Source organism: Arvicanthis niloticus, chromosome 20 (genome assembly GCF_011762505.2).
Source record: "Arvicanthis niloticus isolate mArvNil1 chromosome 20, mArvNil1.pat.X, whole genome shotgun sequence".
Classification (NCBI taxonomy): Eukaryota; Metazoa; Chordata; class Mammalia; order Rodentia; family Muridae; genus Arvicanthis; species Arvicanthis niloticus.
The window spans coordinates 48,540,378-48,549,105 of NC_047677.1; positions in this window are offsets into that span (position 1 = coordinate 48,540,378).

Sequence of the window (8,728 nt, forward strand, 5' to 3'; positions counted from 1 at the left end):
TGTATGTTATGGTTAATATTGACTGACATTTTAACAGCCTCTAGAATCACGGCCAACATCTGGGAAAACATCTGGGTATGTCTGTGGATGAGGGAGTTCTAGGTTAGGTTAACTGCAGTGGAAAGACACCCCCGTCCCCACTGTGTGTAGAACCATCTCGAGGGCTGGGGTCCCACACTGCATAAAAGAGACCAGCATGCATCTCTCTCTGATCCTTGATGGCCTCTCATCCCTGCTTTCCCTGCTCTGACAGACTGTGCCCTTGAACCAGGAGCCAAATTAAACCTTCCTGTTTTATGATATGCAAATAACCCAACAACACATGAGTAAAGCTGCCTTTCTGTATCCTTTTTGTTCACATCAATATCTGATGTGTGTGGTGTGTGTATGTGTATTTTTCTTTTTTCGATAGGGCCTCACTATGTAACTGGCTGTCCTGGAACTCAATGTGTAGACCAGGCTAGCCTCAAACTCACAGACATCTACCTGACTCTGCCTCAGGTGGTGCTGGGATTAAAGGTCTGCACCACCACCACCTGGCCATGTACCTGATGTTTGTGTTGTGTGTGTGTGGGGGGACACTGAAGGACAGCTGGGCGGAGCTCAGTTCCTAACAGTGCTAACAGTGTAATTGTGTGTGTAAGAGCTGCATTTGTAGAGTTTGAGTGTAAGCAGGAACCTTGTGAAGTGGTTCCCGTGTCGCCTTTGATCCTTATTCTGAGCTCTAAACCGGCTGACACTTCTTCCACTTCCCATTTGATGAATGGGGAAACTGGGACTCAAAGAGAATAGAGTTCTTCCCCAAGGCTCTTAGCTTCATTCTGGTCGATGTTATGAACACCCTGACCAAAAGAAAGGGTTTTACTTGGCTCAGAATTCCAGATCACAATCCGGAGGTGAGGGAAGTCGTCTCTAACCAAGGGTCCCTTCACAGCCGGAAACCAGAGTTGTCCTGCTCATTGGTGCCAGGCAGGCTTCAGGTCAAGACCGCCTGCCCAGGGACTGGTGCTGCCCTCCGGGCTGAACTCTCCCGCCCCTGCCCCGCCCCGCCCCGGCCCCGCCCCCGACATGCCCACAGGGCAACCTGATGTAAGTAACTCTCTTCCCTGGTGTCCCCCCTGTTGCTGTGATAAAAGACCACAACCAGAAGCACCTTAGAGGTGGGGAGTGTTTGTCTGGCTTGTGGCTCTAGAGGGAGAGTCTGTGATGGTGGGTGAGGCACGCAGCAGGTTGTCAGAGCAGGAAATTGAGAGACCACATCTCTATCCCTAAAGGGAGCAGAGAGCAAACTAGAAGTGGAGCAAATCTCCAAACGCTTAACACCCACCCTCAGTGACGTATTTCCTTCAGAGAGGCCATATCACTTCCACAGATAGCGTCATCAACCAGGGACCAAATATTCAAATACTTAGGCCTATGGGTGACATTTCTCATTTAAAGCACCATGCCAGGTAATTTTAGGTAGTGACAAGTTGTCTTTAAAAACCATTTTTCCAAAAGATTTATTTATTTTATTTTCTGCCTATGAATGTTTTGTTGGCATGTTTATATGTTCACCACTCATGAGCCTGGTGCACACCACTCATGAGCCTGGTGCACACCACTCGTGAGCCTGGTGTCTGTGGAGGTCAGAAAAGGGCGTTAGATCCCCTGACTTGGAGATAAAAGTGGCTGTGAGCTGGCAGGCGGGTGCTGGGTTCAAATTCAGCTCGGGTCCTCTGCAGAGCAACAAGTGTTTTTCAACCCCAAGCCGTCTCTCCCACCACACAGGATTATGCACTGTTGGAGCTGGTGTTTGGGTACAGGCCCAGAGTCTGAATTCTGAACATAATTAATTATATCTGCTGTCCAGAATCTGTCTGTAACTCAAGTCAGACAGAGTGAAGCCAGTGGCTTTCAGAAGCTCCAAATCCAATATATTCTCTGCCCCCCATGACAGCTGCCATTCACAGCCTAATAGAGGTTTTTGTAACAAGTCTCCCCCCCACCCCCTCAACCTCTCTGCTGTTCAGGAAGGCAGGGTTTCTTTCTGAGGGGTACTTGGGAAGGTGCTACTTCTATGACCTGCCTGAGGCCTTTGCCAAACACACAGCCAACCCCCCCTCCCTTTCTTGGTTCTGCCAGCCCAAGGCTACCCTCCTGTTTTCCCACAAGCACTTCAGAAGTTAACCAGGAGTTTCCAGGAAACCCTCAGTTCGGCCTCTCCAGAAGGCCAAGTCACATGGGCCGTTGTCCTCCCTCCTGTCTGCTCTGCCCACTTCTTGTCCCCTAGACCAGGAGTCCCCGGGGAGAGCTGCATAGCTCATTAGGGTTTGTGTCATTGACCTGGCTCGGAGCCCAGGTTCACAGACCATGAATAGGGAGCCTGTTGGAGAGCTGGGCTCCTGCCACAGAGACTTAGATGCTGTTCAGCTCACCGGCGCTGGGAGGGCGGGGCTTGGAACAATCCCATTCAAGGAAACAGAAACTTAGACTTTCCTGGAAACAGCAGGTACTTTCCAGAGCTAGCCAGCCGGAGCCTGTCAGCACAGCTGTCAGCTCCCAGCCTGGCAGTGAACACAGAAGTAGAGCGAGAATTCACAACAGCCTCACACCCACCTCCTAGGGCAGAGAGAAGCCTTACCCAGAGTCCTTCCTTCTCCCACAAAAATACCCCTTTTTATAAGAGGAAAGAATTATTTTGCCTCTTATCTTAGGTGAGCTGTATGTAGCCTATCATGAAAGACGAGCAGTGAGGGAGGGGTCTCTGGTATTTTTTTTTCTTGAGACCTGGGAGGGCATCTTAAAAATAATATAGCCAGGACTGGAGAGGTGGCTCAGTGGTTAAGGGCACTGGCTGCTCTTCCAGAGATCCAGGGTTCAAGTCCCTTTACCTGTATGGTCGCAATTCTAACTCCAGTTCCAGGGAATCTGGCGCCCTCTTCTGGCCTACATAAGCACTGCGCTCACGTGGTACACAGACATACACCTGGACAAAAACACCTACAGACGTAAGGTTTTAAAATATGTGGTAGGGCTGGGTAATGATGTTTTCTGCAAAGTCCTGATGACCTGAGTTCACTTCCCTGGACCCACATAATGCAAGGAGAAGACCAACTCCCACAAGTTGTCCTCTGACCTTCAGATAAGCAAGCTGAGCCACAAGTGTGCCCCTCCCCCCTTTCCTCACATAAAATAAAATAAAATAAGAAGAAAAAATATAATGGTCAAGTCTTCACAGATATAGAAACAGCTGGAAGAGCAGCCAGTGTCTCTAACCACTGGGAAACCTCTCCCGCCCCTGCTATATTATTTTTAAGATGCTTTCCCAGGTTTCAAAAACAACAAATGTTGGTGTTGGGAGACCAAGGCACAGGGGACACAGAAGCTGTTCCCCAAACACAGAGACCAAAACCCTCCAGTGTGGCCTGTCAACCAATCACAGGTATCGGTGACTCTGGTTTGTTAGTGTTTTCTTCACCCATGCCTCCTGCTTTCCCCAGCCCATAATTTCCGTTCCAGTTACCTCCAGTTTCTTTCTCTCACATCCAGATTTATCCTAAAACATCACTGTGTACTAAATTTACCATAGGCGGGTCTTATTGTGACATTTCCTTTAAAATTTTTTTATTACATTTATTTAGGGTATGAGTGTGTGTATGAGTGTGATTTTGTGTGTGTGTATAGATAACAACTTGCTTCAGTTGGTCAGTTTTCTCCTACCTACAGGTTGCAGGGACTGAGCTCAGGTCATTAAACTTGGCAGCAAGTGTCTTTACCCACGGTGCTGTATTGCCAGCCCTCATTAGACATTTTCTTTTTCCTTTTTAAAAAAGAATTATTTAATTTTATTTATATGGATACACTGTCACTGTCTTCAGACACACCAGAAGAGGGCATTGGATCCCATTACAGATGGTTTTGAGCCACCATGTGGTTGCTGGGAATTGAACTCAAGACCTTTGGAAGAGCAGTCAGTGCTCTTAACCACTGAGCCATGTCTCCAGTCCTCATTAGACATTTTCATTCATGCATATAACACACTTTAATCATATCCAGCCCCTGAAGTGGAAATTTCTAGTTTCTTTGGAAAGTTAGTTATGTCAAGTGATGTTTTGCTGGGTCACTGTACTGGCTGGTTTTGTGGGTCAACTTGACACAAGCTGGAGTTATCACAGAGAAAGGAGCCTCCCTTGAGGAAATGCCCCCATGAGATCCAGCTGTAAGGCATTTTCTCAATTAGTGATCAAGGGGAGAGGGCCCCTTGTGGGTGGTGCCATCCCTGGGCTGGTGGTTCTGGGTTCTATAAGAAAGCTGAGCAAGCCAGGGGAAGCAAGCCAGTAAGCAGCATCCCTCCATGGCTTCTGCATCAGCTCCTGCTTCCTGACGAGTTTGAGTGCCAGTCCTGACTTCCTTTGGTGATGAACAGCAATGTGGAAGTGTAAGCTGAATTAACCCTTTCCTCCCCAGCTTGCTTCTTGGTCATGATGTTTTGTTCAGGAATAGAAACCCTGACTAAGACAGGCACACAGGTGGAAGGATATTTTGCTATAGCAGACATGTGAAAGGATTCCTGATGAAGGAGTGTAACTATGACCCCACAGACAGTGGGGGAGGAGCCCTGAGCATTGGTGTGGTTTACTCTGCTTCGCTATTCTTCGACAACGACACAACATGTATTGCTTCATCTTACATAGCGTTGCTGAGCTCAGTTTGTGATAACACCGCCATTGAGAGAAACTCGCCCAAGAACTGCTCATGGGGTTCCTGTGGCAACTTGTCACTTCGGTGGCCTCGCCTCAGGCCAGTTGGTGAGCCTGGCAGCTTCTTCAGGATTGAATTACAGCTGCTGGTTCATGCCTGGTGTCTGCCTGCTGAAAGGACTGGTCTGCAGCCACTGAGTCGTATTTGGTGTTTGCTGCGGAACTGAACTGCTGCCAAAGACCGAACATACCCCCAAAGAACTACTGCCGAACAGATCCACTTCCCCATCCTAATAACTTTTCTGTTCCCCTGGGAGGTGGGAGGAAAGGCTGAACTCTTATTAAAGTTAGGTTGCAAAACATTTATGTCTCAATTTATTTCTCTCAATGGCGGTGTTATCACAAACTGAGCTCAGCAACGCTATGTAAGATGAAGCAATACATGTTGTGTCGTTGTCGAAGAATAGCGAAGCAGAGTAAACCACACCAATGTTCAGGGCTCCTCCCCCACTGTCTGTGGGGTCATAGTTACACTCCTTCATCACGAATCCTTTCACATGTCTGTCTCTGTCACCCTCACGTGTCCTCCTTTTCCACCCGCATCGCTCAGAGTCCCCCCCCTTTGTTTTCATGTTTGCTTTAATATCACAGAGAGAACACATGGGAGGGGGCTTGTTTACAAAACTGTCGTTTTCTCTGGGTGACACCCTCAGTCCTTCCCACTTTCCTGCACGTGTCACGATTCTGTTCTTTATGCACGGATAAAGCTGCATTGTGAATGCACCCCGCCCTCTTTCTTCAGTTGATGGACGTGTGGGTTGTAACCCATAACCTCCCTGCTGTGCTGCAGTGAGTGTGGTTTGCAGGTGTCTGCTGTACGCTGCCTTCAACCCCTTCAACCCCTTTGGGTGTGTGCTTTGCTGTGGTACAGCTGGGCCATACTGTAGTTTTAATTCTGGCCCTTTAAGGAGCATTCCTACTTACTCCATACGTACAGTGGCTGGACCGGCTCACACTCCCACCAGCGGTGTACACACACCTGCTGCCACAACACTTCCTTTTTTTTCTTTTTGGTTTTTGAGACAGGGTCTCACCATGTAGACCGGGCTGTCCTTGAACTCACAGAGAAGCACCACTCCTGCCTCCTCCCAAGAACTGCAGTTTTTCTTTTTCTTTCTTTTAAAAAAAAGGTGTTAATTTTTGTTTGATGGGCTTGTCTGTGTACTGTGTGTGCCTGGTGCCCATGGAGGCCAGAAGAGAGCATCGGATTCCCTGGATCTAGAATAACAGCGTGGGTTCTGGGAACTGAACCCTGGTCCTCTAGGAGAGCACGAAATCCTGTTAACCCCCGCGTCATCTCTCTAGCCCTGCCTACTTTTTTTCTTGATAGTCAAACTGAGGCAAGATGTAGTCACTGTAGCTAAAATGTTCTGTTTATCATATTGTATTTATTAATTATTGTGTGTGTGTGTGTGTGCGTGCGCGCGCGTGAGTGTGAGGCAGCGTGAGTGTGGAGGCAGAGGACAGTATTATGGAATTGATTCTGTCTTTCTATGTGGATCCTGAGGCAAATGCTTTTACGCGCTCAGCCACCGCTGCTGCCCTCGGTGTAGTTTTGGTCGCAACTTCCCTAGGGTTAAAAATCTTGAACTTAAATAAAAAAAAAAAATCTTTAAAGTTGGCACCTGAAGTACCAGGCTTCCTTGCGGCGCATTAAAGCATGCTTAGTTTCCGTTGACTAGCTCGCATCCAGGTTTGTACAACCCCTTCGATTTACGTCCCACGTCCCACAAGGCAGAGCGGGAGCAGCACTAGCCAGCCTGTGGGAGGCCCTGGGATTGGTTCCCCCGGCACCGCAACACGTTTTCATCTAGATAGGTCTACATTTACTGGTTGGGTTATTTGTTTTTTAGTGTCTGATGTTCTGAGATGGTTGCGTGCTCTGGATATTAGTCTCCTGACAGGAAGACAACTGTCAAAGTTCTAACGTTCTGCCCCTCCCATTCTGTCTGTTTCTTTGACTCTTCAGAAACTTTTTATTTTTATGAGTACACAGCAGCTGTGTTCAGACACACCAGAAGAGGGCATCGGATCCCAGTGTAGATGGTGTGGTTTCGGAAATTGAACTCAGGACCTCTAGAAGAGCAGTCAGTGCTCTTAACCGCTGAGCCATCTCTCCAGCCCCAGAAACTCTTTAATCTAACACCATCCCACGTTTTAATTCTTATTTTTGTTCCCTGGGCTACAGTTCCAGTTGCCGCTCAAGATCTAGGGCTTGCCCTATTTCCTGTAGCTACATCAAAGTCTTTGATCTAGTTTTTAGTACGGGATGACAGATAGGGAAGCCTGTCTTAGCAAAGCTCTGTAGATTTCTTTGGGACATCCAGACAGCTCCCCAGTCTGTCCTACTCTCCGTGAGAACAGCATCAAGCCTCAAGTCCTTTGTGCTTTGCATGGTGAGATGACCTTTCGCCTGGACACATCACAGGACACATTCTTCAGGGATTTCCCAGGAGGGAAAGTGGAGTCCTCAGGTTTGGGGCCTGGAGCCCTTCCTTATCTGCCCCCCCCCCCCCCCCCCCCCCCCCCCCGCACTGAGTGAGCTAGGACCACGCAGTGTGAGTCTGATGCCATCTGGTGGCTGCATAAAGTACTGGGTCATTTTGGGGACTCCGGAGCTGCACTAAATATACCCAGGAATAAATACCCTGGGTGGTTCCTGAACGCTATGGCTGCATCCGGTCTGGACATACAGAGTCTTACTTTATTCAAGATAACGTCATGTGACAGGTGTCACTATCCCAATCCTGAAGACAAAAACACAAGTTCAAAAACAGTCACTAACCTGACAGGTCTCACATGTGGACAAGGTGGACTTTGACTTGGGAGCAAAAGTCTTTGAACACCTGTAAACATTTATTCTCTTATTCTTTTAAAATTTATAAACAGGTGACACTTTAACGTAGTTGAAAATTCAAAAGGCGAGGAGGAAAGGCTCTCTCTACCACTCCCTGCTGGCCGGAAGATCCGGTTCTGAGCTTTAGGCTTCATCATTCTGGAGAGATTTAATCTATGTTTAAGCGAATGTGTGGCCCTGCTTGGATTTTGTCGACGACACAGCTAGGGTTGCCTGGGAAGAGAGAAATGGGAAAATGTCTCTAACAGACTGGCCTTGAGCAAGCCTGTGGTGTGTCTTCTTAATTCATGACTGATGTGAGAGGGCCCAGCTCACTGTGGCATGTGTCGCTGGGGCAGGCTGTCTATGGTTATGTAAGATATTATATAAGAAACCAGCAGAGCAAACCACGGTGAGCAAGCCAGCAAGCAGTGTTCCTCCACAGCCCCCACTTCAGTCCCTGCCTGAGTTCCTGCCTTGGCTTCCCCAAGAGATGGAAATCTAACGGATATCTGTAAACCAGATATCACTTTCCTCCCCAACTTGCTTTAAACCCTGCCTGGTGTTTATTGCAGCAATAGGAAGCTATGATATGTAAGTGTATATATTTCTGCTTCACATTTTCCCAGCTCTCTAAATCAACCCCTCTGAAACTCACTGTCTGAGTCAGGGTTTCTATTCCTGCACAAACATCAGGACCAAGATGCAAGTTGGAGAGGAAAGGGTTTATTCAGCTTACACTTCCACATGACTGTTCATCACCAAAGGAAGTCAGGACTGGAACTCAAGCAGGTCAGGAAGCAGGAGCTGATGCAGAGGCCATGGAGGGATGTTACTTACTGGCTTGCTTCCCCTGGCTTGCTCAACTTGTTTTCTTATAGAACCCAAGATTACCAGTCCAGGGATGGCACCACCTACCATGGGCCCTCCCTCCTTGATCACTAATTGAGAAAATACCTTACAGCTGGGTCGCATGGAGGCATTTCCTCAAGGGAGGCTCCTTTCTCTGTGGTAACTCCAGCTTGTGCCAAGTTGACACACAAAACCAGACAGTACACTTACTTTCACACTGAAAGCGTGTAGCTACGTCAGACCCTATTTCATGGATGAGCCTGTCAGTGGTAGAATCATGTTACGTTGGTGAACTCTG